General features: G+C 32.8%; 1 protein-coding gene across 1 annotated transcript in view; it reads right to left on the bottom strand.

Annotated features, from left to right (window-relative positions):
• Nucleotides 1–26,980, bottom strand: part of LOC114327524 (SH3 and multiple ankyrin repeat domains protein 2) — a 466,023-nt gene extending 439,043 nt beyond the window's left edge. Inside the window, exon 1 of the mRNA XM_028276615.2 lies at nt 26,836–26,980. The gene's annotated coding sequence lies outside the window, so the exon portion shown is untranslated. The remainder of the gene's footprint in view (nt 1–26,835) is intronic.
• Nucleotides 26,981–27,614: the final 634 nt, after the last annotated feature.

The following is a 27,614-nucleotide window of genomic DNA, read 5'->3' as shown; positions in this document are numbered from 1 at the left end:
GAAAAAGAATAAGAATTTTAAACTTCAGTTGTGACTTATTCCTAAATAAAATAATAAAGCTTTTTTGGGGTCTCAAAATTGACATTATTAATTAGTTTGTTTGTATAATTTCTAGAGGTCAAATCTCTAATGACTGTACTAACAGAGTAGCGACCATCAATGGGATTTTTTTTTTGACAAAAGATTAAGTTTTTTCAATCAACGAAATACGAACGATGCACTTCCTCAATTCCATCGAATAACCTACAAAACGATTCGACGGTTTGTTTGTGTCGTGTACAGTTCATTATTCTCATTTTGCTAATTGGTTAGGGGAAGTGCAACATCTCATGAGATGTATCACTCTAGTCTTTGTTTACACCGTGTCTCGTATACACACATACACTTCACAATAATTTCTGCGATGCGAACGCCCTCTAACGTTTTAATCGAGCCTCCCCTAGCTCGATATGCAAAATGCAAATTTCAAAAATCCATTCGAGTTTGAAATACGCAGTGAATTATCCTCGCCAAGGGTATTAAGTCCATGCGCGTACGTACCTAGGGGAAACCTGGGGATTATTTATTGTTTGTCATTAATATCACAAATTGAATATTCAGATATAAAAGTTTTTATTATGAATCTTCGCTTGTTTATTAGGGTGGAGCGAAAAAATCAACTTTTAAAATTTAAAATGCCTGTATGCGGAAAAGTGGTCTGCATATTTGTTGTAATACCCTGCAAAATTTCAAATCGATCGGACTTCGTTTAGCGGTGCCCCCACTACTTCGAAATTTGAGGCTATTGGCCTCCCACTAAAGTAATGCGCCGATGCGCCCGCCTTCGTTAATACTTACTTGGTTAATTTTGGTAGTAGTTCGATTCGAGAGCAAACTGCGTTTCTTGTATTAGTATCAATTTAGATGCAATACAGTGAACCGTTGTTTTATTCTGTGTTGTTAAACTGTGTCCGTGAGATCCGTAAAAAAAGAAAACATGCCTAAAACACGAACAGACGTCGCTTGTTGTGTTTTTGGAGCACCAAGGAAGTTTAAAGACAATATGTTACCGACCTGTGCTGATGTTATCAGAAACTTTTTGTGTATTCGCCAGTTTATGAAAGAAGCTGCAGCAAATAATGCTGAACCAACTGTTAGTGACATTAATGAAATTCTTCTTGTTGAATTAAAATTGCTGTGGGTTAAAGCATCCATTCCGATAATATCCGATCAACAAATTAAATCTAAATTAAAGGAATTACATCAAAAATACAGAAATATTAAAAAACCTATGAAAAGTAGAAACTCAGCCAATATGCAAAGAAAGGTTAAAGATTTTAGAGATTTATTGGAAAAGAAATTGTTTGATATTGCATCATGCAAATGTTCTGACTATTTATTATGCAAATGCAAAAATAAAATACCGGCTCGAGAGCATGACTTCATTAAAGATCAGAGGCATGATAGAAAAATGGTAATTGGTTCGGTGGATAAAGTAATTACCAAAAAACTAGAACGCTCTATTTACCGGAAAATTGTGGAAACACAATCTCCAATAGCTACATCTTCTTCATCAAGATCCGAAACACATCTTCCAGTAGAACAAATTATAAGTGAGTCTTCAGATGAAAGTGCCACAAGTGTCTACGAGAAAAATACAAAAACCGGAACAAAAGACGATTTACCGAATACAAAAAAAACAAAACAAATGCGAATTAGTTTGCCAAACTTAGCTCAAGCATGCGATCGTACAGGAGTATCTGATAGAGTAGCATCCATAATAACAAACTCGGTGTTGCAAGATCTAAGTTTCATCTCGGTAGAAAGTCATGACAAAATCATAGATCGGAGTAAAATTAGGCGGGAGAGAAAAAAAAGGCGCAACCAGATTAAAATTGATGATACAAAAATTTTTAAATTTCTTCATGGAATCTATTTTGATGGTAGAAAAGATAGAACTCTACAAAATGAAATGAAGGATAATAAATACTACAAAACTACCATATCTGAAGAACATATTGTCTTAGTCTCTGAGCCCAAGTCAAAATATATAGGACATATTAGTGTATCGTCGGGTAGTGCAGAAGAAATCAGCAAGACAATGTTGGACTTTCTAAATAAAAATGTAGACCTTGATAATTTGGTAGCTGTTGGATGCGACGGAACTGCTGTCAATACAGGTATTCACAATGGTGTTATCCGTAAAGTAGAACTTGCAATTGGTCGATCAATGCAATGGTTTATTTGCATATTACATACCAATGAACTACCTCTGCGCCATCTAATAAAGCACTTGGATGGAGAAACTACCGGACCACGTGAGTTTTCAGGACAAATTGGAAAAGGACTACAAAACTGCGAGCATCTTCCTGTAGTTAAATTTGAGCAAATTCGATCAGTTTTACCCAAATATGATGCAAAGGAAATCGAGAAGCTTAGCACGGATCAGAAATATTTATTTGAAATTAGTAATTCAGTATCTAACGGTAAAATCTCGAGTGACTTAGCAAGAAGACAACCGGGAAAAATTTCACATGCTAGATGGCTAACAACTGCAAGCAGAATTCTTCGTCTTTACGTAGCAACAGATCCTCCTTCGGAAAACCTAAAATCTTTGGTATGCTATATACAAAACGTATATGCCCCACTGTGGTTCGAGATTAAAGCAAGACCATTTTGTTTTGATGGACCAGTACATTTATTTAATTTAGTAAAAAGGACGAGGTATTTGTCACCTGAACTGCAAAAAATAGTGGACAGGATAATACAAATTAATGGTTATTTTGCACATCCTGAAAATGTGTTGATAGCAATGCTTTGTGATGAACGGCAGCATATCAGAGAGTTAGGTTTGCGGCGAATCTTAAAATCCAGAAACTCCCATGAAATAAGAAAATTTAAAGTCCCAGAAATTAACTTTAACGCAAATGACTACATTGAAATGATTGACTGGCAACAATTAGTGATAAGCGAACCTCCAATGACAAAAAAAATTTCAACAGAAGATCTAAAACAGATGATTAAAGATGTTCCTGAAGAAATGGAGATACTACGTTTTCCCTGTCACTCCCAAGCTATAGAACGCTGCGTTAAGTTGGTAACAGAGGCATCCTTAAAAGTATGTGGGCCTGAAGCAAGAGATGGCTTCATAAGGTCCCAAATAGTTTCCCGACAAGCATTACCTAAATTTAACACAAAAGTTGAGTTTTTAGCTAATCTCAAGCATTAAATCATAAACGTTTTAAAGGTGGGTGGGTGGGTGGAACTCGAATTGCAGCCACCTCCTCGTGGTGAGTTCTGGGTTGTTTTCACGGAAAACAAGCGAAGAGCTGCAAAAAAAATCACTTTATTTTAATTTTTAGGTGGCTCGGGGCACCGGAAAAAATTATCGCATCAAATTCATTTTTTGCAAGCTACTTACACTACACGTGAGACCACTTTTCCACATACAGGCGAAAAAATTTGAGAAAAAAAAATTTTTGTTTTATTTTCACGTTATCTTAATTTTTAGGTGGCTTGGGGCACCGGAAAAAATTATCCCATCAAATTCATTTTTTGCAAGCTACTTACACTACACGTGAGACCACTTTTCCGCATACAGGCGAAAAAATTTGAGAAAAAAAAAAATTTTGTTTTATTTTCACTCCACCCTATTGTTTATGTTCCTACCTCGAAGAGATTGAATATCATCAAGCCTATTGTAACATTCTTTGAAGGTGTTCTAAACAATTCGTTTTTTTCAATTTCCATCGTACAGATTAATGGGGCTACACGTTAATGCTAATAAAATTAAGAATATAAACAATTATTTTCAATGGGAAATAAGCCACAATTTTACCAAAAAAATGATTTTATTAACGTTTCGATGCCCAAGTCGGGTGTCGTTGTCAAAATACAAAATAATACTGACATAATAATAATAATATTTTGACAGCGACACCCGACTTGGGCGTCGAAACGTTAATAAAATCATTTTTTTGGTAAAATTGTGGCTTATTTCCCATTGAAAATAATTGATTATAAAAATGCCACAAGGAAATAGCTTCAGAACAACATTAAGAATATAAAGGCGACAAATAAAAAGCAAGTATTAAAATTCTAAGATCTAACGGTGGAAACTAGTACTTTCCAAGGAATAAGAAGTTCATATATCTAGGCTCACAAAATCAACCAAAGTAATATAGTAACTGCAGAAATTAACATACGTATGTATGTTAACGGAAAACAGATTACGGTTCAGGCGCTATACTTTTGAGCTTTACCGCCTTTACAGTAATATTAGTAGGTCCATCAAAATAAACAGGGTGCGATGGCTAGGCCACTTAGAGGACGTCCATGAATATAAGACAATGGAGGAGAAAGGCACAAGAGAGACCTAGGTGGAAGGACATAGTCAAGCAGGCAAAGACCCATCCTGGGTTATGATGCCAGAAGAAGAAGAAGAAGAAGAAGAAGAAGAAGAAGAAGAAGAAGGAGAAGAAGAAGATTCTGGTACTCGTTTAATATTTCCCTTCCATCCAAATCAATCTAAATAAGCAGGTAGATAGAAACAATGACTATAAACAGGACTGAAGATACTCCTTACATGTAAAAGCTGCATCAAAAAGCATTGTTAGCTATTAAATGTGTCAGTCTTTATCCGACTGACAATAAAATACGTACAAAAGCTCCAATCAACAACGAATGAGTTGATTGGAGCAAGAGTTATGATGAAAAGGGCAAAGAAGTGCAAAGGGTTATGTTGGAAATCAGTTAACGATACTCAGTCAGAAATTAAGAAATTCTAAGAAAAGCTGAGTAATGGCTGTTTTTTAAAGAGAGGGAGAGTTTCTGCTGCTTTTTAAGTACCATCTTAACTACGAAGTTTGGCTATTGTACTTTTAGATACAGCCGCTCTGAACTGCATATTAGCCACTTCCACAAATTTCCTATTTTTCTTACGTGATAAGTCGTAGGATGCTTTATTCAGTTAAATCGCAGACAGATAAACATATATACTGTTAGTTAGGCGTTCTGGAGGAACTACAAAAAAACTGAAAATAATTCAAGAAATAGAATAATAACAAAGATAAGAGGGAATTGGAAGATGTCTATTTGGAAGTCGTACTGAAAAATTGCCCATCAAACGACCCTGTCGTGGAGTACGACAGGGTTGTGTTTTGTCACCCAGTCTTTTTAATCTACTGAAGATAGAACGGGTAAATCATTTTAGACACCTTGACAGCTGGTTAAATATAAATTGTGACTCTGATAAAGAGATAATAACCAGGTACCACCTAAGGTTTTCATGACCTGGAAATCAGTTTTATGTATCAGAAACCTGTCGATGCATATTCGCAAGAAGGTCCTGAGTCCTGTATATGTGTGGTCTATCTTATTGTATGGTTGTGAAACATGGATGTTAAAAAGAGCAGTACCAAAACAAATTACAAGTATTTGAATTGTGGTGCTATCGACATATTCTAAAGACACAGTGGGTTTCTCCCACTTCCAATCAAGATGTTCTTCAAATGATGAATTCAGAACGTCTGTTTATAAACATCATAAAGAGGAGAAAAACAGAATACTTCAGCCATATAATTAAAGGACCTAAATATCATCTACTTTGTCTTATAATACAGGGAAAAGTGGAGGGAAAGAGATGGATTGGTCGAAAGAAACTTCCATGGCTGCGTAATATTAGACCATGGTGGGGTTCCACAGTAGAAGAATTATTTTGCGCAGCAGCCGATAGAGAGAGGTCTCAGGAAATTGTAAACATGATGACGACTAACTGCTTAGTACGGACACCTAAAGAAGAAGAAAAAGAATATATGTCTGATATCCTGATTTACCGGAAAAATCAGATTTAGGAACTTCCATTTTGGATATTTGCCACTTCCGGAATCTCTATGAAAAACTCGTGACTAGATTAATGGCTCTCATTTGATATTTCTACCGTAGACATCTCCAACTAAACATCCTGCTTCTGTACTTAGCAATTTAAAGCAAGTTTCTTGAGCAAAAACAAACACTTATTAGTTATCTTAGTTATAATCGTACAGCAAAACAGGTACAATCTGGGCAATACCACTCACAACAAACCAGTGTCGCATTTCTAATTGATAATTATAAATGAATTAAGATGTTTTCCTGTTGGCATGGGAGAAAAGTACGTATTAGACCTGAATTTTGAATTTCATTTAGTATTAAGGTACAATGATTGGCTTATATGGTCGAAGTCAAACAAAATGACTCGCACGCAATTTTCCCCAATATTTTAAATTTGAAACAATACATATGGAATAATCAGATTTTCTTGACATACATTCCTATTACAGCGAACATTTCATTGGCTAGAGGTAGTGACGAGTATATATGACGTCATTATTATATTTGGTGAGATCGTAAATGGTAACTGACGTCTGTCATAATAACAAATAAAAATCCTGTTATGCTGACGCAATCTTAATCTCCGATAACGAGGATAACATACAGCGAATGGCATAGACTTTCAATACAGTGGCGAAGAACTGCAGCATGAAAATATCAACAGCTATAGTCCTGTCGCCAGGGGGGGTACAACGGCCTCCTTAATTCAGATGGACTTACCCAAGTTTTTTTTATATATTTTGACCCGTAGAATACGAATTTTTTGGGTAACAGTTGATCCGGATGTCGATAAGATTGTTATAGACAAAGAACTTGAGGAATTACATAACAGCGATTTTTCGCAAAACAAAACATCTTTTTGTATTTTTTGGGTCATTTTAAGCAAAAAATATTCCTACAAGTTTTTTCGTAGAATGCATAGTTTTCGAGATAACCGCGGTTGAACTTTCAAAAAATCGAAAAATTGCAATTTTTGAACCCGAATAACTTTTGATTAAAAAATAAAGTAGCAATTCTGCTTACCGCATTTGAAAGTTTAAGTCAAATTATATCGGTTTTGATTATTTGCATTGCTAAAAATTAATTTTTTTATTGTTAAACTAATCTATAAACACATAGTGTTTCCCGTGCCTAATCATGCGTTTTAACGCATGCTACGTAGAAATTGCCTCGCTTGCACTCGTAGCTGTTCTACCTACTCGTTCGATTTTAAATGAGAAATCATTGAAAACATCACTCACATACTAGGTGTTTGTAGCTTTGTTTAACAATGAAATAATAAATTTCTAGCAATGCAAATAATCAAAACCGATATAATTTGACTTAAACTTTCAAATGCGGTAAGCAGAATTGCTAGTTTATTTTTTAATCAAAAGTTATTTGGGTTCAAAAATTACAATTTTTTGATTTTTTGAAAGTTCAACCGCGGTTATCTCGAAAACTATGCATTCTACGAAAAAACTTGTAGGAATATTTTTTGCTTAAAATGACCCAAAAAATACAAAAAGATGTTTTGTTTTGCGAGAAATCGCTGTTATGTAATTCCTCAAGTTCTTTGTCTATAACAATCTTATCGACATCCGGATCAACTGTTACCCAAAAAATTCGTATTCTGCGGGTCAAAATATATAAAAAAAACTTGGGTAAGTCCATCTGAATTAAGGAGGCCGTTGTACCCCCCCTGGCGACAGGACTACTAAGACCAAATCCCTGGTAGTGTCAAGGGAACCCGTAAGATGCAGAATAGTAATTAACAACGAACTAATTGAACAAATCTCGAGTTTCGAATATCTGGGAGTCGAAATATGTAGTTAATACGCCAGTCAAGCAAGAATAGGATATTACCTGGGAATTCTATCCTACTGCATGGATTTTAATGAAATTTTGGGCGTAGCCTCTACTTATCTCCTTATTCAAAGTCTACCCTATGCCGATGTGTGGTTCTATCTTGGGGGGTGGTTCCCACCCCTTCTCAGGGGTAGAAAAATTTTTGGTTAAAATTATTCCGGTATTCGCTAGAGAACGTAATTCTAAGCAAAACTGTTACATATTTTTTTTTTGAAAACTCAATACTTTTTGAGTTATTCGTGGTTGAAAATTGGCCATTTTCATTGAAACATAATACCTTTTCGAACGGTTTTTTGTGAATACCTTAAAAACTATGCATCTAACTAAAAAACGATATTCAACATTTTTGTAAGTTATAAAAAAAACAAAGAGACACTTTTGTATCCATAACTCTTCTAGTTATAATACAAAAAGATATATGGTAGGTGAAAATAGTTTGTTTTTGAAGTTATACTTCTTTACGCGCGATATGAGGGGGAATTTTTGTATGTTAAAACCTACGATCCGGTCGCATGCGCATTATAACTTTGTTCTGATTGGATGTTCAAACGACATGTCAAAAATTATCCAATATGGCCAGCTGTAGCACAGCTGTAGTTTGGACGGTTGACGGTTTGGTTATGTATGGTTGTTGCGTTTTAAAATTTGTGGGAAGAGAAACAACAAACAAAGGTTAGTTAATAGTTACACTGCCTTTTTAAATAGTTTTCATATTATATTTTTGAAGTTATACTTCTTTAGGCGCGATGTCATTGATGGTGAAATTTTAGTAATCTGCGAGCAAGCGCACACAGGCAGTATGGAGTTCGTTACTAAATGTTTTAATTTATGTATTTATCAGTCCAGAAAAGGTATCAAAAGAATATATTAGTGTTTTTAAATATATTTTTCTACAAACGTGTTAAAAATGCAATTTATTGCACTCCATAGGAGCGTAAAAAATGCTACTTTAAAAATTTTAAGACACTGCAGTTAAAAGTGAATTGTTAAATTGTGAAACGTCAAAATATTTATATTTCATTTATTAACATTAATTGATATTAATAATACCTATTTACGAATGTTTCTTCTAAAATTTAGGAATATATTAATTTTATAATACATTTAAGTATGCACTAATTTTCTTTACAATTTTTACTTACCTATTTGTTTTTATTTATACCTAATATCGCCCTTGTCAATCAAGTGTCTGCATAGTCTAGCGGTATGTGTATCTAGTTACGGCCCTGTTAGTACTTGGTTCAATTCCCCCATAAGGAAAATTTTTTTGTTTATTATTAATGGTTATTGTCATCTTAGACTATTATTATATGAACTTAAAAATGATTAAAAATAATTAAAAATAATTAAAAATAATGAAAATAATTAATCGGGATGTTGCCCAACTATTTACCGAGTTGCAAATTTATAATAATTATTTATTTCAAAATACACTTTTGAAATGAATTTTTCTTGTGCACAAATGCAATTTCAGATTTCTTATTCATTACAATAGTTCACAAAATTTCCTGACATTCTCACGAATCCAATGCACCAAACTGCATTAAAATCCGTCTTACTGCGCCAAAAATCGACAGTAAGGCCTTTTTTTGTGCTTCAATGCCTCGACTAATTCGGCCAGAGATCGAGAGGTCGTGAGTTCGAATCCAGTGCAATCCTATACTTTTTTTTTTTATTTTTTTGAAAGCGGTAAGCACAAAATTAGTTTGGTGTTTAAAAAAATTAAAACAAACTGTTTAAAGTATACCTATTTAATTTTAAGAAATCATATAATAGAAGTATAACTTCTTACGTGCGTACAAAGTACACACACATTCTTTTTTTTTGGTACATTCGCAAATTGGTGTATTCAACTCGAAATAACAGAGAAACGGTCGATTTTAGGTGTATAATGCTTTCAATACCTTTTGTAGTGCTTCAAAAGACCTTTAAAATGAGCTATATTAAAGGTCCATTACATTAAAACTAAGCGAGATATGCTGGAAACAAAATTGGTAACTAATGAGTTTTAAGAAAAAATGAGAAGTAATTTTAACCCCATTCAACAAAATGTAAGTGCATCTTTCCTTCTACAATACCTTTTACTATAGTGTTATTTCTATGTTTAGAAAGTTAAACGGGTTTAAAATGAATGGTCTTTAAAAAAAAAGATCAAATTATAGAGAGCATTTTTAAATTTTCCTTAAAATTTTTTCTCCATGTAACTTGAAAATGATAAGAGATACAGTAATGAAAAATAAAAAGAAAATTTTAATCTAAAAAAACCCTACATTTTTGTGTGGTATTTTTTTTCGTATATGTTATTATCTTCGAGTTACATTAAGAGAAAGAAGATTTTTAAGAAAATTTAAAAATGCGCTCTATAATTTGATTTTATTTTTTTTAAGAAAACCATTCATTTTAAACCAGTCCAACTTTTTGAACATATAAATAATACTATAATAAAAAGTACTGTAGAAGGAAAACGATAAATTTACATTCTGATGGATGAGGAGTTAAATAAACTTCTCATTTCTTCTTAAAATACATTAGTCATCAAGTTTTTTGCAGAATATCTTGCTTAGTTTGAATGTAATCGACATTTAGTATTGCTCATTTTAAAGGTCTTTTCAAGCACTATAAAAGTTGTAAGTATCATTATACACCTAAAATCGACCGTTTCTCTGTTATTTCAAGTTGAATACACCGATTTGAGCATGCAGCAAAAAAACAAACTCTTCTCACCTACCATATCCCTCTTTCTATTTTAAGTAGAAGATTTATGAAGGAGCGAATCTCTTTGTTTTTTTATGACCTACAGAAATATTTGATATAGTTTTTTTGTTAGATGCATAGTTTTTAAGGTATTCACAAAAATCCGTCCGAAAAGGTGTCATTTTTCAATAAAAATGGCCAATTTTCAACCACAAATAACTCAAAAATATTGAGTTTTCAGAAAATAATTATAGAACAGTTTTTGATTAAAATTAGGTTCTTTAGTCTCTTCCGTGGCTATTTTAACCAAAACGTTTTTCACCCCCGAGAAGGGGTGGGAACCACCCCCAAGATAAAAGCGCACATCGGCATAGGGTAGGCATTGTTTCATGAGCTATTCCCTACTTACTGTGAAAATATCAAGTAAATCGATGTAGTGGGATGGAATTCGGAGCCAAATACCCTCATTGACTGCCCTATTAAGGAGATGTTAAGGCGAGCGTCTGAAAGCAAGCAAATACAGCCAATTATGTGTCAGGAGATCTGAGGGATTGGAGAAATAAAGGTATGAGGCTGGAAGGAAAAATACGCATATACAAATCATGTGTAAGACCGATCATGACGTACACGACAGAAACAATATGTGGCACAGCAGAAAGCAAGAGGATACTGAGAACATCAGAAATAAGAACGTTGAAGTCAATCACAGAATACCGAACGACAGAATAAGAGATCTCTGTAACATACAAGACATAGTACGGTGGGGAAGACAAAGAAGACGAGAGTGGAATCAGCATGTGACGAGAATGGACAGTGATAGAATACGAGTAGTCCGTATAGCCAGAGATTCAAAGCCAACAGGCAAGAGACCAACAGGAAGGTTCTTTAAAAGGTGGCGAGATAGCTGGCAGTCAACATCACAGCTACGTTAAAAACATCTCAAGAGGCCTAATATAAGAGGAAGAAGAAGAAGTTCCTGTACAAATGGCCATAGTTGTCGAGGTACTGTATGTAAATAAATAAAACAAAAAATAATTTTTTTACTTCCTACTACAATATGGACCATGGAACCTTAATATATACATGGTTTTCACACGGTATATTCTTCATATCTTTCTTGTAGCCAACACACGCATGCTGGATCTACGTTATAAGTTGTACCTATTTATGAGATTGTTAGCTGTATCACTTTGCAATAAAGTAGAGCCTAGTTAGTCACATGCGGATTCACTGACAAGACTTCGAAGGTGGGTTTAATTATCCTGTAAAAAATCGTGAACGATGAATATTCTTTGGAGATTTCTATAAATATAAATTTTAGTAAGGATAAGATTTACATAGGATGCAATACCTGCAAGACTCTAAAAGAAAATATGTAATATTAAAATTTAAAAAGGAAATTCCAGTGGTTGGATTTATACCATAGTTTTAAAAAACTATGAAGTAACAATTTCTTATATAAAATGGTATAAATTTATTAAAACTTTTAAAACATATGAAAACAGATTTATAAAGTTTCAGAACGTTTTCAGTCTTGTCGGATTTGATCAGATGTTGCTTTTCACTGTAAAGTTCTTTAATGAGACTAAGTTTTCACTCTAATGGCATATAATAGTTATTTATGTACCAAGTCAGTAAAGTTACTCTTTATCGAACGAGCCTGATATTATGAGCAGAGCGAACGTTAGCGAGCGAGGCAAATAACAGAAGAGTTCGATAAAGAGTATTTACTGACGTAGTGCATACAAAATTTTATCGCCAATCATAAAAAAATATTCAACACTTACTTAATTACATCCTAATGAAAAAAGAGTGTGTGTACGGTACATTCCATGTCAAATCACTCAGGCAAAAAATTTTGGATCTCCGATTTGTCTGAAAATTGGTATATAGCTTCTGCGGGATGTAAAAATAAGATATTTAAGGTCAAAAAATCTTCTTCTTCTTTTTTTTCTCAAAATGTGATTTTATGCGATTTTACAGTGATTTGGTGTTTATTTAAAAAAATTTGCATTTTCTGTCGTAAAGTATCAATGAAAAACATAATATTTTAATAGAAAGGACTCAAAAATGTCATTATATGGCATTATAACAAGTTATTTTGAATCAAAACAGGTTTTGGATCAAATTTTATAGTGTAAAAAACGTTTTCCATTTTCCTCCATTCCCAAAATACACCATCGATTTGGCTGAAAATTTGCCCACAGATATCCAAAAGATAGAACTTTAAAAGGTAAGGTTAGAAGGATTTTAATTATATTACAATACCAAAAAAGTTACATGCAGTAATATCAGACTCAAAAGTATATATTAGTCCAGTCGGGATAGCATTTGACCTTGAATGCCGAGCTGCCCAAAATTTTATTTTTCTGATCTTTAAGGGAGTCAATAGTAGCCTAAATTTAAAATCACGAATGAATTCCTCCGTTACGTTAGCCGCCATCTTGATTTTAAAGAAGAACCTGTTTTGCTCAATATCTCCGCCATTTTTAACTTTTCGACAAAAATGGTAGGAACTGAAATTGTTCCAAATAAATCTTATTTACAATTATTACCATTTCTTTTTAAGAATTTTTGTCGTGAGGTCGGTATTTTCGAGTTAATTTTACTTACAGTAGACGCCTATATTTTTGTCTATAATATTGCATGTAACTTTTTTGGTATTGTAATATAATTCAAATCCTTCTCACCACTTAAAGTCCTATATTTTGTCTATCTGTGGGCAAATTTTCAGCCAAATCGATTATGATGTATTTTGAGAATGGAGAAAAATGTAAAAAACGGTATTTTAACGTTTGCTACAGTATAAAATTTGATCAAAAGCTTGTTTTGAATCAAAGTAACTTGTTATATTGCCATATAATGACATGTTTGAGTCCTTTCTATTAAAATATTATGTTTTTCATTGATACTTTACGATAGAAAATGCAAATTTGTATAAATAAACACCAAATCACTGTAAAATCGCATAAAATAACATTTTGAGAAAAAAAGAAGAAGAAGATTTTTTGACCTTAAATATCTTATTTGTAAGTCCCGCAGAAGCTATATACCAATTTTCAGACAAATCGGAGGTCCAAAATTTTTTTTGCTCCAAAATTGAGTGATTTGAAATGGAATGACCCGTACTTGTTACGCACGTAAGACGTTACACTCCTATTATTATAATTTCAACGAAATAAATATATTTTAAACAGTTTAATCGTATTTTTATTTAAATAATAAACCAATTTTAACATTTAAAATAAAATAACAACAATTAAAAATACCGTTAATAGTTACGTTATTGTTTATGAAGTGTAGCCTTCCGTAGCGCAGTTGCTTTTCCCTTTATGAATAGTAGAAACTCTTAAATAAATATATTTGCTAACAAATTATCATTAATATCTGTGACCGTCCTATATAATATAATCGAATTAACAAAAACACCATTTTATAATAGTGTAGGAAACAAAGGTTGAACCTTGCAAAATGGACACAAGTCCGGTTCTATTTTTTTTCTGGTATATCAAGGGGTGCTTATTATAAGACTAACTTTTTCTGAAAAAATTTCGCCCCGGAACCTCCCTTTTCACCCCTTTAAAGGGGGTAATTTGTGGTTTTTGCGGAACGTAGCCCTTCCTGTAACTTTTACAAAAAATTTATTTTATAGAAATATGAAGAGAACTGTATTTTCTACGATTTATTTCCAACACCATCTCTCTATCATCCACCGTTTAGCGGGGGTGGCGCCCTAAAGTTGACAAGTTTTTAAAAAAGATGTTTTTAAAAAATATATATTTTTCACTAACTGTAACGGAAATTAAGAAGAAATCCTGCGGCAAATATTCACAAATAATTGACTGATTTTTTGGTATAGGTTTAACTTCAGGGTAATTGCCCTTTTTTTAATTACAGGGTGTTACATTTTAAAAAACCTCTTTTTATGCCATCTGAACCGTTTATGCTAGAGTAAAAAGACTTTCAGTGATTACCCATGTACTGGTGCTATTTACAAATTTGTATAATGCACCCCCATTTTTTCCCCGGAACCACCCCAAAAAAAAGAAGAATTAATAAATAAATTGATTTTCTTGGAATCCTTCACACACAAAATGCCCTTTATTAATATGCTTCATATATCATTTTGTGGACGTTATTATTACCCATGCATGGACACCAAAAGCAATTTCCTAGTGCAACCCCTGTAGCAAAAAAAATAAATAAAATGGGGGGTTGAAATTTTTTTTTTGTTTTTTGCTTTTTGATCCATATGGGCATATGCTTCATCAATAGTGCTTTTCAAAAATATATATGGTTATTGCAACATCTCTGCGAAAACCACCCCTATCCTTGAAAATATACTGCAGAAACTACCCCTATCCCTTGGCGATCATGTTTTTACGATTTTCTCATTACCTATGTATTTTTTTTAAACAAAACTTATACAAGGTTAAAGACCACTATTTACTCTAAAAATTATGTCCTATTCATTTTTTCGTATAAGCAACCGTTACGGCACAGTGGCGCCGTAAACCTCATATATGCTTTGGCGGGCTCCAGTTTTTGTTTTTTTTTCATCATCTGTTCGTTTTATTGATAAAGTACTTATGCAAAATAAAACAACACAGTGTAACCTACAAATTATGACTTATGCACATTTTACATTCTTTGCTCCCCAAAGCCACAGTGGTGGCCCAAAATAAATTTTTGCATATTTTCGCCACCTACATGCATTTTATTGCATTAATGCTACCTTAACCTCACAATATTTACCCTTAGGTGGTCGCTACGCAGTGGCGGATCCAGGGAGGGGTGATGGGGGTGATCACCTCCCCCCTCTCAAACCAAGTGATATTATATTCAAAGATTATAAAAATATTCATTTATTTTTATAGAAATTTAACCAATTGGCACCCCCCTCTTAACGATGCTGGATCCGCCACTGTCGCTAAATATTAATATAAGTATTTCTATAAAAATAAATGAATATTTTTATAATCTTCAAATATAATATCACTTGGTTTGAGAGGGGTGGGGGTGATCGCCCCATCACCCCTCCCTGGATCCGCCACTGCTTAGCGACCACTTAGGGGTGAATATTGTGCTATTAAGGTAGCATTAACGCAATAAAATGCGTGTAGGTGGCGAAAATATGAAAAAATTTATTTTGGGCCACCACTGTAGCTTTGGGGAGCAAAGAATGTAAAATGTGCATAGGTCATGATTTGTAGGTTACACTGTGTTGTTTTATTTTACATAAGTACTTTATCAATAAAACAAACAGATGACGAAAAAATAAACAAAAACTGGAGCCCGTCAAAGCATATATGAGGTTTACGGCGCCACTGTGCCGTAACGGTTGCTTAAACGAAAAAAATGAATAGGATCTAATTTTTAGAGTAAATAGTGGTCTTCAACCTTGTGTAAGTTTTGTTTAAAAAAAATGAATAGGTAATGAGAAAATCGTAAAAACATGCTGGATAAGGTATAGGGGTAGTTTCTGCAGTATATTTTCAAGGATAGGGGTGGTTTGCGCAGGGATGTTGCAATAACCATATATATTTTTGAAAAGCACTATTGATGAAGCATATGCCGATATGGATCAAAAAGCAAAAAACAAAAAAAAAATTTTCAACCCCCCATTTTATTTATTGTTTTTGGCTACAGGGGTTGCACTAGGAAATCGCTTTTAAAGTCCATGCATGGGTAATAATAACTTGCACAAAATGATATATGAAGCATATTAATGAAGGGCATTGTGTGTGAAGGATTCCAAGAAAATCACTTTATTTATTAATTGTTCTTTTTTTTTGGGTGGTTCCGGGGAAAAAATGGGGGTGCATTATACAAATTTGTAAATAACACCAGTACATGGGTAATCGCTGAAAGTCTTTTTACTCTAGGATAAACGGTTCAAATGGTATAAAAAGGGGTTTTTTAAAATGTAACACCCTGTAATTAAAAAAAGGGCAATTACCCTTCAGTGAAACCTATACCAAAAAATCAATCATCTATTTGTGAATAATCTCCGCAGCATTTCTTTTTAATTTCCGTTACAGTTAGGTAAAAATATATTTTTTTTAAAAACATCTTTTTTAAAAACTTGTCAACTTTGGGGCGCCACCCTTGCTAAACGGTGGATGATAGAGAGATGCTGTCGGAAATAAATCGTAGAAAATATAGTCCTCTTCATATTTCTATAAAAGAAATTTTTTGTAAAAGGTACAGGAAGGGCTACGTTCTGCAAAAACCATAAATTACCCCCTTTAAAGGGGTGAAAAGGGGGGTTCCGGGGCGAAATTTTTTCAGAAAAAGTTAGTCTTATAATAAGCACCCCTTGATATGCCAGAAAAAAAATAAAACCGGACTTGTGTCCATTTTGCAAGGTTCAACCTCTGTTTCCTACACTATAATATATTTACAAAACTTAAAAGATTTAAGAATTCTATTAATTTTAAGATGAATTAAAAATATCGTATGACAGTAATGACGATGACAGAATGCTTTTGCATGATGGCCGATTTCGATATTTAATCGATAGTTGTTCAAATAATCAATATTGAATAAGTACCTAATTACTAAATCTGTAATGTAAAGTTTCGATTTATGTTTTATGAATATAATTGCAAAATAACTACAGAATTTCACTTTCTGACATAAATTTAATTAATAATAACGTTAAAATATTGTACAATATTTTTAATAATTAAAGTAAATAAATTCTAAGTTCACTCAAATAAATAATCGATTATTGCCATCGACCGCTTACATTCAATCTTGCGACTAAGTGCGTTAATTTGTGTGATTCCTTTAACGTTTTTTTTTATCTTTTGAAAACGTTTTTGGTATCTTTATTATCCCATCCCAAAGTCCCATTTTCCAGTTTTTGAGGAACTTTTCCTCACTCCAGGAGCTTCGCGAGTGGTTTGATTAGCTCTGTTATTGTGCTTAGGCACTCTTTTAACAACTTTGGTGGAATTTTCAGAGACGGCTGCTTTGTGTGCTTTTAGATTTTTTTGCCATTTCTAATTCTTAGATTATTATTGATAGGTATTATGGTTTATAGGAAAGTTATATAGATTATCGGTACTCCAAACTGATAGCGAACATATACGCAGATACATAGCGAATAATGTAACCATGATCGTTCGACTACACAAAGAAGCCAAATCTGTAAAAATCAAAAGAAGAATTAGACAGGGAGGCACTTTATCTCCCAAACTCTTTACGGTAGTACTGCAACATTCTTTCAAACAATTGGAGTGGGACGCCAGGGACATAAATATCCTCTTCTAGGAACAATCAAACTGCCGAACTAAAAATAAGAATCACCTTACCATGAGCTGCATATGGAGCTTTATCAGACATCTTCAAGAACAACCTGTCAAATTATCTGAAAAAGAAGACGTTCGACCAATGTGTGCTTCCAGTCATGACTTACAGCGCCGAAATACTATCGTTAACTCAGGCAACCAAACCAAAGAGTGGCTCAAAGAAGAATGGAATGGTCACTACTTGTACTGACTCTCAGAGACAGCTGAATAGAGCGAATAGCCTAGTTGAAGGACGGGAGGTGGACCAAAAAATTACAGTGTGGAGACCAAGAGCAGACAGAAGAAGTAGAGGTAGACCACATACACGATGGACAGACGACGACAAAAGGATTTCTGGGAATTGATTGCAGTAAGCCCAAGGCCGACAAAACTGGAAGAAATTAGGGGAGGCCTATGTTCAACTTTGGCTCTCAGAAGGCTGGATGACAATGATTGTGGTTTATACATATTTTGTGCAGTTCTGGCAGTGATAAAGCTGCACTTAGATACTCACTGAAATGTTCGTGCCATCTTTTGACTTTGGCGATGGTATATCTTCACCTCTATTGCTTTTGTTAACTAGTTATGTAGTGGCATTATATAATTATTATCCCTTTTTTTATGCTCATCGGCGACCCGCGCTTCTTCAGCAAAATTTTCTCCTCACCTTTCTTTATCTATATTTACTGCCTTTTTGACAAACTTATCCGCTTCTCTATCTCTTTCCCTAAGTCGTTCTTTCTCTGCACTTGTTCTATTGTTCTATATATTAGCTTCTTTATCACTTTAGCTAAGTCATTCCTTCTATGCTTTTGTGCGGCTGTTTTAAATAGTAATGCATTTTTGGTAGGTATAGATCCCTAACATTTTCCTCTCGTTGCAATTACATTTTTTTGTAATTGGAAAAATTCTTTGCAAAAGGTATAAAATTTTTATTAAAAATCACTTTAAGGGCTACATTACAACTAAACGTTTTCGATTTTATAAAAAATCATCATCAGTGTTAGACAGATTGGATGCCAGCTGAGCCAAAAAAAGAAATATTCGGATAAAATCCTTTTAAATATAATATGGATGCATTAAAGGTGCATACTTAAATAAAATGCCTTAGGATGGATACAAGGAAACAAGGATAATGCCCTTAGGTAAGGTATTGAATTTCCCAATACGTGGGATGCAAATTGAGTTGTTTACGTTCCAATGACTTAATGGCAACTTTGTAAACAACAGTCATTGGAATGTAAACAACTAAATTTGCATGCCACGTGTTGGGAAATTCAATACCTTACCTAAGGGCATTATCCTTGTTGCCATGTATCCATCCTGTCATTTTATTTAAGTTTTAATGCATCCATATTATATTTAAAAGAGTTTTATCCGAATATTTCTTTGGTGGCTCAGCTCCGAATATTTCTTTGGATGATTTTTTTTTAAATCGAAAACGTTTTGTTGTGATGTAGCCCTTAAAGGGATTTTTAATAAAAATGTTATACCTTTTACAAATAATTTTTCCAATTTTTGTGATTGATGGTATACAGCCAACTACAGGAAAAATTTTTATTTTCTTGTGGATTTTTTAAAAACTCCTTATTGTGTGAGAGATCCATTGTCTTTTTCCGTCGAGTCGGCCCTGTATAATCCAGTTATATTTATTGTTGTCAGCTATGCATATATGTATTCAAACATCCCATGAAACTAATTACCTATATTGAGCAAATTTAATCCTATAATAACCCACAAATATGAAGCCATAAAGTTAATTTAAATAAATTATCTATATCGATTACATTTTAATATTATAATCTACTGGGGTTCAATAGTATACAGTATACAATGAGAGTGAATATCTAACAAAATTTTTTAAATAAGTGGAAATTTTCAAAAGTTATCAAAAACAAGATAATACTCAAAAAAGGAACTTTCCAAGATGTGCACCACCAAGCTGTCTTTCCAGTGTTTTTATGATATATTTTTAAGAAATAATAAAATTTTAGAAATAATTGATCAGAGTTATAATTTGGAAACGTTTAAAAATATATACGTGGGAATTATTATGAAAGATTTGAAATTTATAGTCAGTTTAAGGTCAAATCTATTCACTTGATTCTAAATCCTGACCCACTTTGTGCCGTGTAATTTGGGTTGCCTATATGAACTTGAATCGGCGAAATGGGCATATAAATAATAAAGTTTTGCCAGTATATTCATCAATCAACGGTTTTGCTGTATTTAACCACTTTAAAAATTCACATTTTAAGGCATGAATGAATCAAATATGTCATGTAGGTACCTTTTTTGTAGATGTATTTAAAAATGAAACTGAAAAATTATTACTATAAAGAGTGATCTATAGGTACCTATAACTGTGGCTATGCTTGACTTAAATAAAACAATTAGATATAAAAAATCACAAATTTTAGTAAATTTGGGAAAGTATCATAAATACAAATACCGATGTTGAAACGTATTTAAATAAATACTAAAAATGTACCCAAGCTTTTGGGTAAATTTTTATCTTAATCATTCACGCTTTTTGTACATATTTCATATTTTTAACTTGGTATCGGAGCTAATGGGCCGTATTTCAAAATTGAAATACTTATTTGTAGGTATTAAATACTTTAGACTTTAGAGCATTTAAATACCAAGTACTTATTTATAATTATAGAGTATTTAAATACTTGGCATTTAAATACTTACTCTAAAGTCCAAAGTTTTAAATACATACTTAAAAAGTATTTAAGTTTTGAAATACTGTCCATCAGCTCTGATACCAAGTTAAAAATATAAAATTTACAAGAAGAGTGGTTGATTAAGAAAAAATTACCCAAAAACTTTCCCAAATTTAATAAAATTTGTGTTTTTTTTTATATCTAATGGTTGTTTTATTTTAGGCAAGCCACAGTATAGGTACATATCACTCTTTATAGTACATAATAACTTTTCAGTTTCATTTTTAAATACATCTACAAAAAAAGTACTACATATTTGATTCATTCATGCCTTAAATACAATGTGAATTTTTAAAGGGGTTAATACATGGTTAATACAGCACAACTTTATATGCCCGTTTCTCCGATTTAAGTTCATATAGGCAACCCAAATTACACGGCACAAAGTAGTGGGTCAGGATTTAGACAGAATTATCTATTCAATCTTATTTTTTGTTCTTCATCCAGGAATATTCTCTAAGTCCTCTTCTCGTTTGTCGCAGAATTCTCATGATATGACTGGAATATTATTGACTATAACTGTTATGATATATGACTATTATTATAGTCACATAGGGTGAGGCAGATAACTGGCCTATTAGAAGTATTTAGAGAACTAAAGGCTACAGAATCATGAAAATTGGAATGAAGGGGTTTTGAAGGGTGATCTATTTAATGAAAATATTTTCATCAATTTGCCACTTCCGGTTATACCGGAAGTTGCTTAAAACTTCGTTTTTTAAATGGGACACCCTGTATATTTTTACATTTTTAGATTCTACTCGATATCTTCTTTCTTAAAATATGCGGTTTTGTAATGTTACACAGGGTAGTTTAAAAGCTAATTACGTTTTTTTATTAATTTCGTAGCAAATTTCACACTCTGTAGAATTGTAGTAGTTGGATATCAAAAACTCTATTTATGTTAAAATGATTTTTAATATAGTCTACTATTATTAAAAATTATTAGTATAGCTAAATGTTAAATTTTAGTATACAGGGTTGGTCGAAACTCGGAATGAGGATTTTCTGAATTTTCTTAAATGGAACACCCTGTATTTTAGTATTGTAATGAAAAGACATTTTATGGTACCTTTTTATTTCTTAAACATTTCCTATACCTAAATCCTTTAATTTGTGCTTAATTGTTAATCGCGCCAAGAATGTTAACTACGTAGGTATTTTGATAGCTCAACCATTATTGGCAATTTTAAAGCTCAGTCTAGATTAATATGTATTTATTTCCGAAAAATTATTTGTGATTGAATATTTTCACGACCAACCTAATAAAATTTCACGTATTTTTTGTTGAAATTAATGTTTGCCTTGAATCACCAATAACTCACAAATTAAAGCAGTTAGGTATAGGGAATGCTTAAGAAATAAAAAAGTAGCATAAAATATCATTTCATTACAATAATAAAATATAGGGTATTCCATTTAAGAAAACTCAGAAAATACTCTTTCCGAGTTTCGACCAACCCTGTATAGTACAATTCAACGTTTAGCTATACTAACATTTTTTAACAATAGTAGATTATATTAAAAATCATTTGAACATAAATAGAGTTTTTGATGTCAAACTACTACAATTCTACAGGGTGTGAATGTTGCTAGGAAATTAAGAAAAAAAACGTAATTATCTTTTAAACTACCCTGTATAACATTACAAAACCTCATATTTTAAGAAAGAAGACATCCAGGAGAATCCAAAAATGTGAAAATATACAGGATGTTCCATTTAAAAAACGAAGTTATAAGCCACTCCCCGTATAACCGTAAGTAGCAAATCGATGAAAATATTTTCATTAAAGAGATCACTCTTCAAAACCCCTTCATTTCAATTTTCATGATTCTGTTTCCTTTAGTTCTCGAGATATTTCTAATAGGACTTTTATCTGCCTCACCCTGTATATTAAAGATATTAAATATATCTTTAATAATACAGAGTGCTCCAACGAAAATTTGACCCCCACCCCAGTAACTCAGAAACCAAGAGTTTCTTCAGAATTTAAAAAAAAAAACATGTCAATTTGTATTGAAGGGAGACGAATTTTCATGCAAAATTCGTCCTCCTGCCCTGCCTTTCCCTGCCCCGCATCAACCACCAGTTTTTTTAAATAGCAAGTGTGGTCGAGTGGCACATCATTAATTTGAAAGGTATTTTTTCTCTACAGATTTAACTAATTTATAATAGATTTGTCCAAAATTATCTTCAAACTTAAATTAAAAAAAAATAGAGCGTCGTTTAGAGAAAAAATTACCTTTCAAATGATGTGCCACTCGACCACACTTGCTATTTAAAATGGGGGTCGATGCGGGGCAGTAGGGGGTTACATTTGAATGCATGAAAATTCGTCCCCCTCCCATTAAAAACTGATGTGTTTTTTTTTAAACTGTGAAGAAACTCTTATCTGAGTTTCTGGGGGGGGGGGGAATTTTCGTTGGAACAGGCTGTATATGACAATGTTAAAAGCTTTGTACTCGTATCAGAAGAAATTATCATAAAAAGGCGTGACACAAGGATGTATTATCTTGACACGTTTTCCAACATATACATTAACCACATTTACGAAAGTATTGAAAGATAAGCCAGCTGGAAGTTTTCATCTACATTTCTCATTCATAATAAGCTTTCTTCTTTCAGATTGAAGAAAAAAAATCCAAAATCGATAAAAAAATAATCTTTAATAGCAAAGTTAAGTTAGATATAAAATTACAAAAATTTCTGAAAATATTCATATTCAATATTCGTTCAGATCTAAATGCACGCTAAATTTTTTTGCAGTAAATAAAACAAAATTTCTAGTGTGTTGTTATTATTGTCATGCTGTTCTATTATGTGACATTTCTATGTTTTTTTTAAATTGTCAATGTGTGGTGAATAAATGAAACTTTTATTGTTCCGAAGCTATTGTTTTCACCCATTTTAATCATTAAAATGTGAAAACCTTGAATTATCCATGTCTGTCTGTCCGTTTGTAAATAGAACACCTCCGTCATTAGAATAAAAGAATGACAGATGAGATGTTTAACGAGGTGCATATAACTCAAAGATGGTACTAAAGGTGAGAAATTCAAGAGTTGCAACCGGAAGTACTGTTCTGAAGGTCGCCAAAATCGTACAAGTGATATATTACTCTGCGCCTTTTATCAAGACGAAAACAAATATACACTTCCTATCTCTATATCACTTTCGGTTAAAAAGTTGTAACCGGAAGTGTCACATTATAGTCGCAGGAATTTCCGGTTAAAAGATTATGACCGGAAGTTTGGCAAAAATCACTTAAAATTAATGAAATCAATCGACGAAGTTACAAGAGGAGTTCAGATATTGACTTCTACTTCCGGTTACGTTGGGTGAAAGCCTCGGACTTACGAAGTTGATTGCTTTTTTCTTGTAGCATCTTTAACCTTCCGTGACTAACATTGGGTCTGTGAGACGTACTACTTAGAGTTTTTACGATTATATCCAAATTGTTCGTTATGTATCTTCGCCGCCATCAGTAGCTGCCTGATTCAGGTGTATGTTTTTAGTGTTGAAGTTTGAGTCTTCAGTGTCAAGTGATTATGCAATTATCGGCAAATTTTGTCTCAGAGACCGATGGTGGACGTGACATCGATGAAACGTACTCGATGAAATAGCTATTTGTATAACAAGGGAGGAAAGTGCTACTTTTCCTCCCGAGAATGAAGTTTACTGCCTGACGCGTAGCGGAGGGCAGTAATCATTCAAGGGAGGAAAAGGCACTTTACTCCCATGTTATACATATGGTTTTTCCACCTTCCTCAAATTAATAACAAGTCATTTTTCATTTTTACTTAATTTATTTATGTAACTAACTAACAAAATTTATTAAAACTAAAACTAAAAAGTAGATACAATATAACTGTCAACTGTCAAATATAAGTCAAATTATTAATGTAAAGATTGTTAAATCAAAATAACAATTTACTGTTTTGTGCCATTCTGTAAAATACACGATGTTTTATAAATAAACGTTAAAATGTATGGATACTAACGTAATAGAAAATAGATATTGTACAGGGCGTCAATAAGTTATATTTCATGAATGAAATACAATGACGTCACTTTTACTTTTCCTCCCTAGGGAGGAAAAGTACAACTTTGCTCCCTACAATCAGGTCCGGAAAAGTATACTTTCGGTAGAGGTAGGTGGAAATAGCTATTTGTATAGCAAGGGAGGAAAGTGCTACTTTTCCTCCCGAGAATGAAGTTTACTGCCCGACGCGTAGCGGAGGGCAGTAAACATTCGAGGGAGGAAAAGGCACTTTACTCCCATGTTATACATATGGTTTTTCCACCTTCCTCAAATAACAAGTAATTTTTTCATTTTTACTTAATTTATTTATGTAACTAACCAACAAAATTTATTAAAACTAAAACTAACAAGTAGGTACAATATAACTGTCAACTGTCAAATATAAGTCAAATTATTAATGTAAACATTGTTAAATCAAAATAACAATTTAATGTTTTTTATCATTCTGCAAAATACAGGGTGTTTTATAAATAAACGTTAAAATGTATAGATACTTACGTAATAGAAAATAGATATTGTACAGGGCGTCAATAAGTTATATTTCATGAATGAAATACCATGACGTCACTTTTACTTTTCCTCCCTAGGGAGGAAAAGTACAACTTTGCTCCCTACAATCAGGTCCGGAAAAGTATACTTTCGGTAGAGGTAGGTGGAAAAAATATTTACATTAACGGAAGAACGTGGAAACAAGTGCTGATAATTTAGTAACCCACTGCCAGGAGTAAAAGGTGAAGGTATGTACAAAAAACAGCAGTGGAAAAGTTGAGTTTGTTTTTCACAAATGATATTTGATATAATTGTTTTTATTTTCTTTGGTATTTTACTAATGTTTAAGAGGATTAATAAATTAAAAATTGTTATTATTCTTGTTTAATTTCACTTCTTCAAGGAGTAAACACAACCCTACACTTGAAAGTGAGTCAATGGAAACATCTTTGAAGTTATTCTTTTTTAGGCGCGATTGAGAGTAAAATTTTTCATAAATCTGCGCGCATGCGCACACAGACAGTATGTAGTTCATTTCTAATCTTTCAAGATAGTATCTGTATCAGCGCAAATAAGTCATTAAAAGAATATATTAGTGTTTTTAGTAAATGTATTATTTATTATAATTTTTGTGTCTTTGAATTTCTCTTCTTCTGTAGTAAGATAATAAAATATGTAGGTATAACATTTTTATCACGATACCACTCAATCTATTTGTCACCGTGTTGTGTAATTATATCCGAAACTTACGTGTCAATCACAGGAGACTCGGTGGTCTAGTTGTTGAGCTTTCGGTCAGAGATCGAAAGGTCCCGGGTTCCAATCCTGGACGATTCATTTTTTTTTATTTTTGGTTGTTTTAATAAAATTTTTTTGAAAGTGGTAGATAAGAAAGTTAGTTTAATATTTAAATAGAATACAATTACTTCGTTAAAATTATATAATAGAAGAATAACTTCTTACGTGCGTACAAAGTACACACACATTCTTTTTTTTTATGTCGGTCTCTAAGACGGATGTTAGCTTTAATGTTCAGAAAACCTATGTTAGTTGCAAAAGGTTAATAAAAATTATCTACAATTTCAGTTGAAAATGCTTTTTTATTGTTGACGTTTCATTTTTCACATTTTTCCTGGTTTTATCCTCATGATTTACTATGGGATCACTAACAAGATAATTATATTGTCATCATTGCATGCGGTTGCCTTTTTAAAGAAAAATCACATGCTGTGATTTTTCGGACGGGTATTCTTATAGGTCTGGATCCCGCGTATGAAAAAAAGTTGATCACCAACTGGGCATTTTAATGAGTGGAACACGTAGAACATGTCAAATGACAGGAATTATGACAGGTGATAAATAGCAGTCTGATTTTTGCATGATTAATGAAAGGGTAACAAATCAACCGGAAGTTATGTCGGACCAAATACATGTGACGTTTTTGTGGTCTTACCGTTCCAAATTTTTAACCTGTTCCACAATTAAAACTTCCCCTGTTCCAGTGTTCCCATATATCAAAGTTTGTCCGACTAGACACCCTTAAGCTATTAACAAATTTTCAGCTTGCTATTAATCAACTTTTTTTTCATACGATGGATCCAGACCTATTTGGACTATCTTCTAGTCAAATTTACGTATACAATCACATACTTTTAATTTGCATAATTTTGCATATGTTGTACCCTTCTGTAAAATAAGTGTGTTTTGAATAATAACATTAAAAATTAGTCTATTGTAAAATATGAACTATTAAGAACAATATACCAGAAAATATGATCTTTATGTGATACCATTTAACGCAATTTGACAAATCGAAGTAATTCAAACATTCCCTTTATTAAAATCGTAAATTTATGATGTTATTGCTAATTGTCATAGACCTACCTTGTTTACAAGTGCTCCTTTGGGAATAATATCCAAATGATTACACCCCAACACACACCACACCACACTTTTACCGCTAATAAACCCAAATTTCTCGATATACTTCTCTTTTTTGTACAAAACACCCAGATTGATCCGAGTTAACCGCCCCCTGGTAAAAAACTTTCCACCGCCTCTCAGCAACTGCCTCCTGCGAGGAAAACGTTGAATTGAATTGTTATTCTTGGGGGCGGCCGCGCGGTGTTGCCGTCTATTTTCCGCGAGTTTTCATCTGATGTGCAAGGGAATGTGTTTTAGGGATTATACGAAGCGCAGTTATGGGGATAAGTAACAGGAATATTGTAAGAAATGTAGCGGATAGGGGTTTATGTTATCCGAGGGTGTGTTAGTTGGAGTTGGAAGTTGAAGATTATGACTGAGGGTGGACAGATTCGCGATATGAATTAACTTAGTTAGGTACAGGGAAATTCTCAGATTTCCCGGATTCAAGTTTAAATTGAAAGGGGTCGAAAATCTTTTTTTTCTTTTGTTTTTTTTTTTTGAATTGGTTTGGAACCTTTAGCTAAGTAAATACGTATAAATATTAGTATTCATTCATAAAGGATTTCACAGATTGTACAGATTGACAAAACCAACATACGAAGTCAAACAATATTTATTTTGAAGCAATTTAATCACAGTTAAAAAAAACAACAAATTGAAACTATTTGTTAAGTAAATAGCGTAAAAAAGTTAATGTAAAACGAATAGTGTCTAAATTGTTTTTATTTATTTTACGG

The sequence above is a fragment of the Diabrotica virgifera genome, chromosome 1 (genome assembly GCF_917563875.1).
Source record: "Diabrotica virgifera virgifera chromosome 1, PGI_DIABVI_V3a".
Classification (NCBI taxonomy): domain Eukaryota; kingdom Metazoa; phylum Arthropoda; class Insecta; order Coleoptera; family Chrysomelidae; genus Diabrotica; species Diabrotica virgifera.
This window is presented reverse-complemented; position numbering and strand designations above follow the sequence as displayed.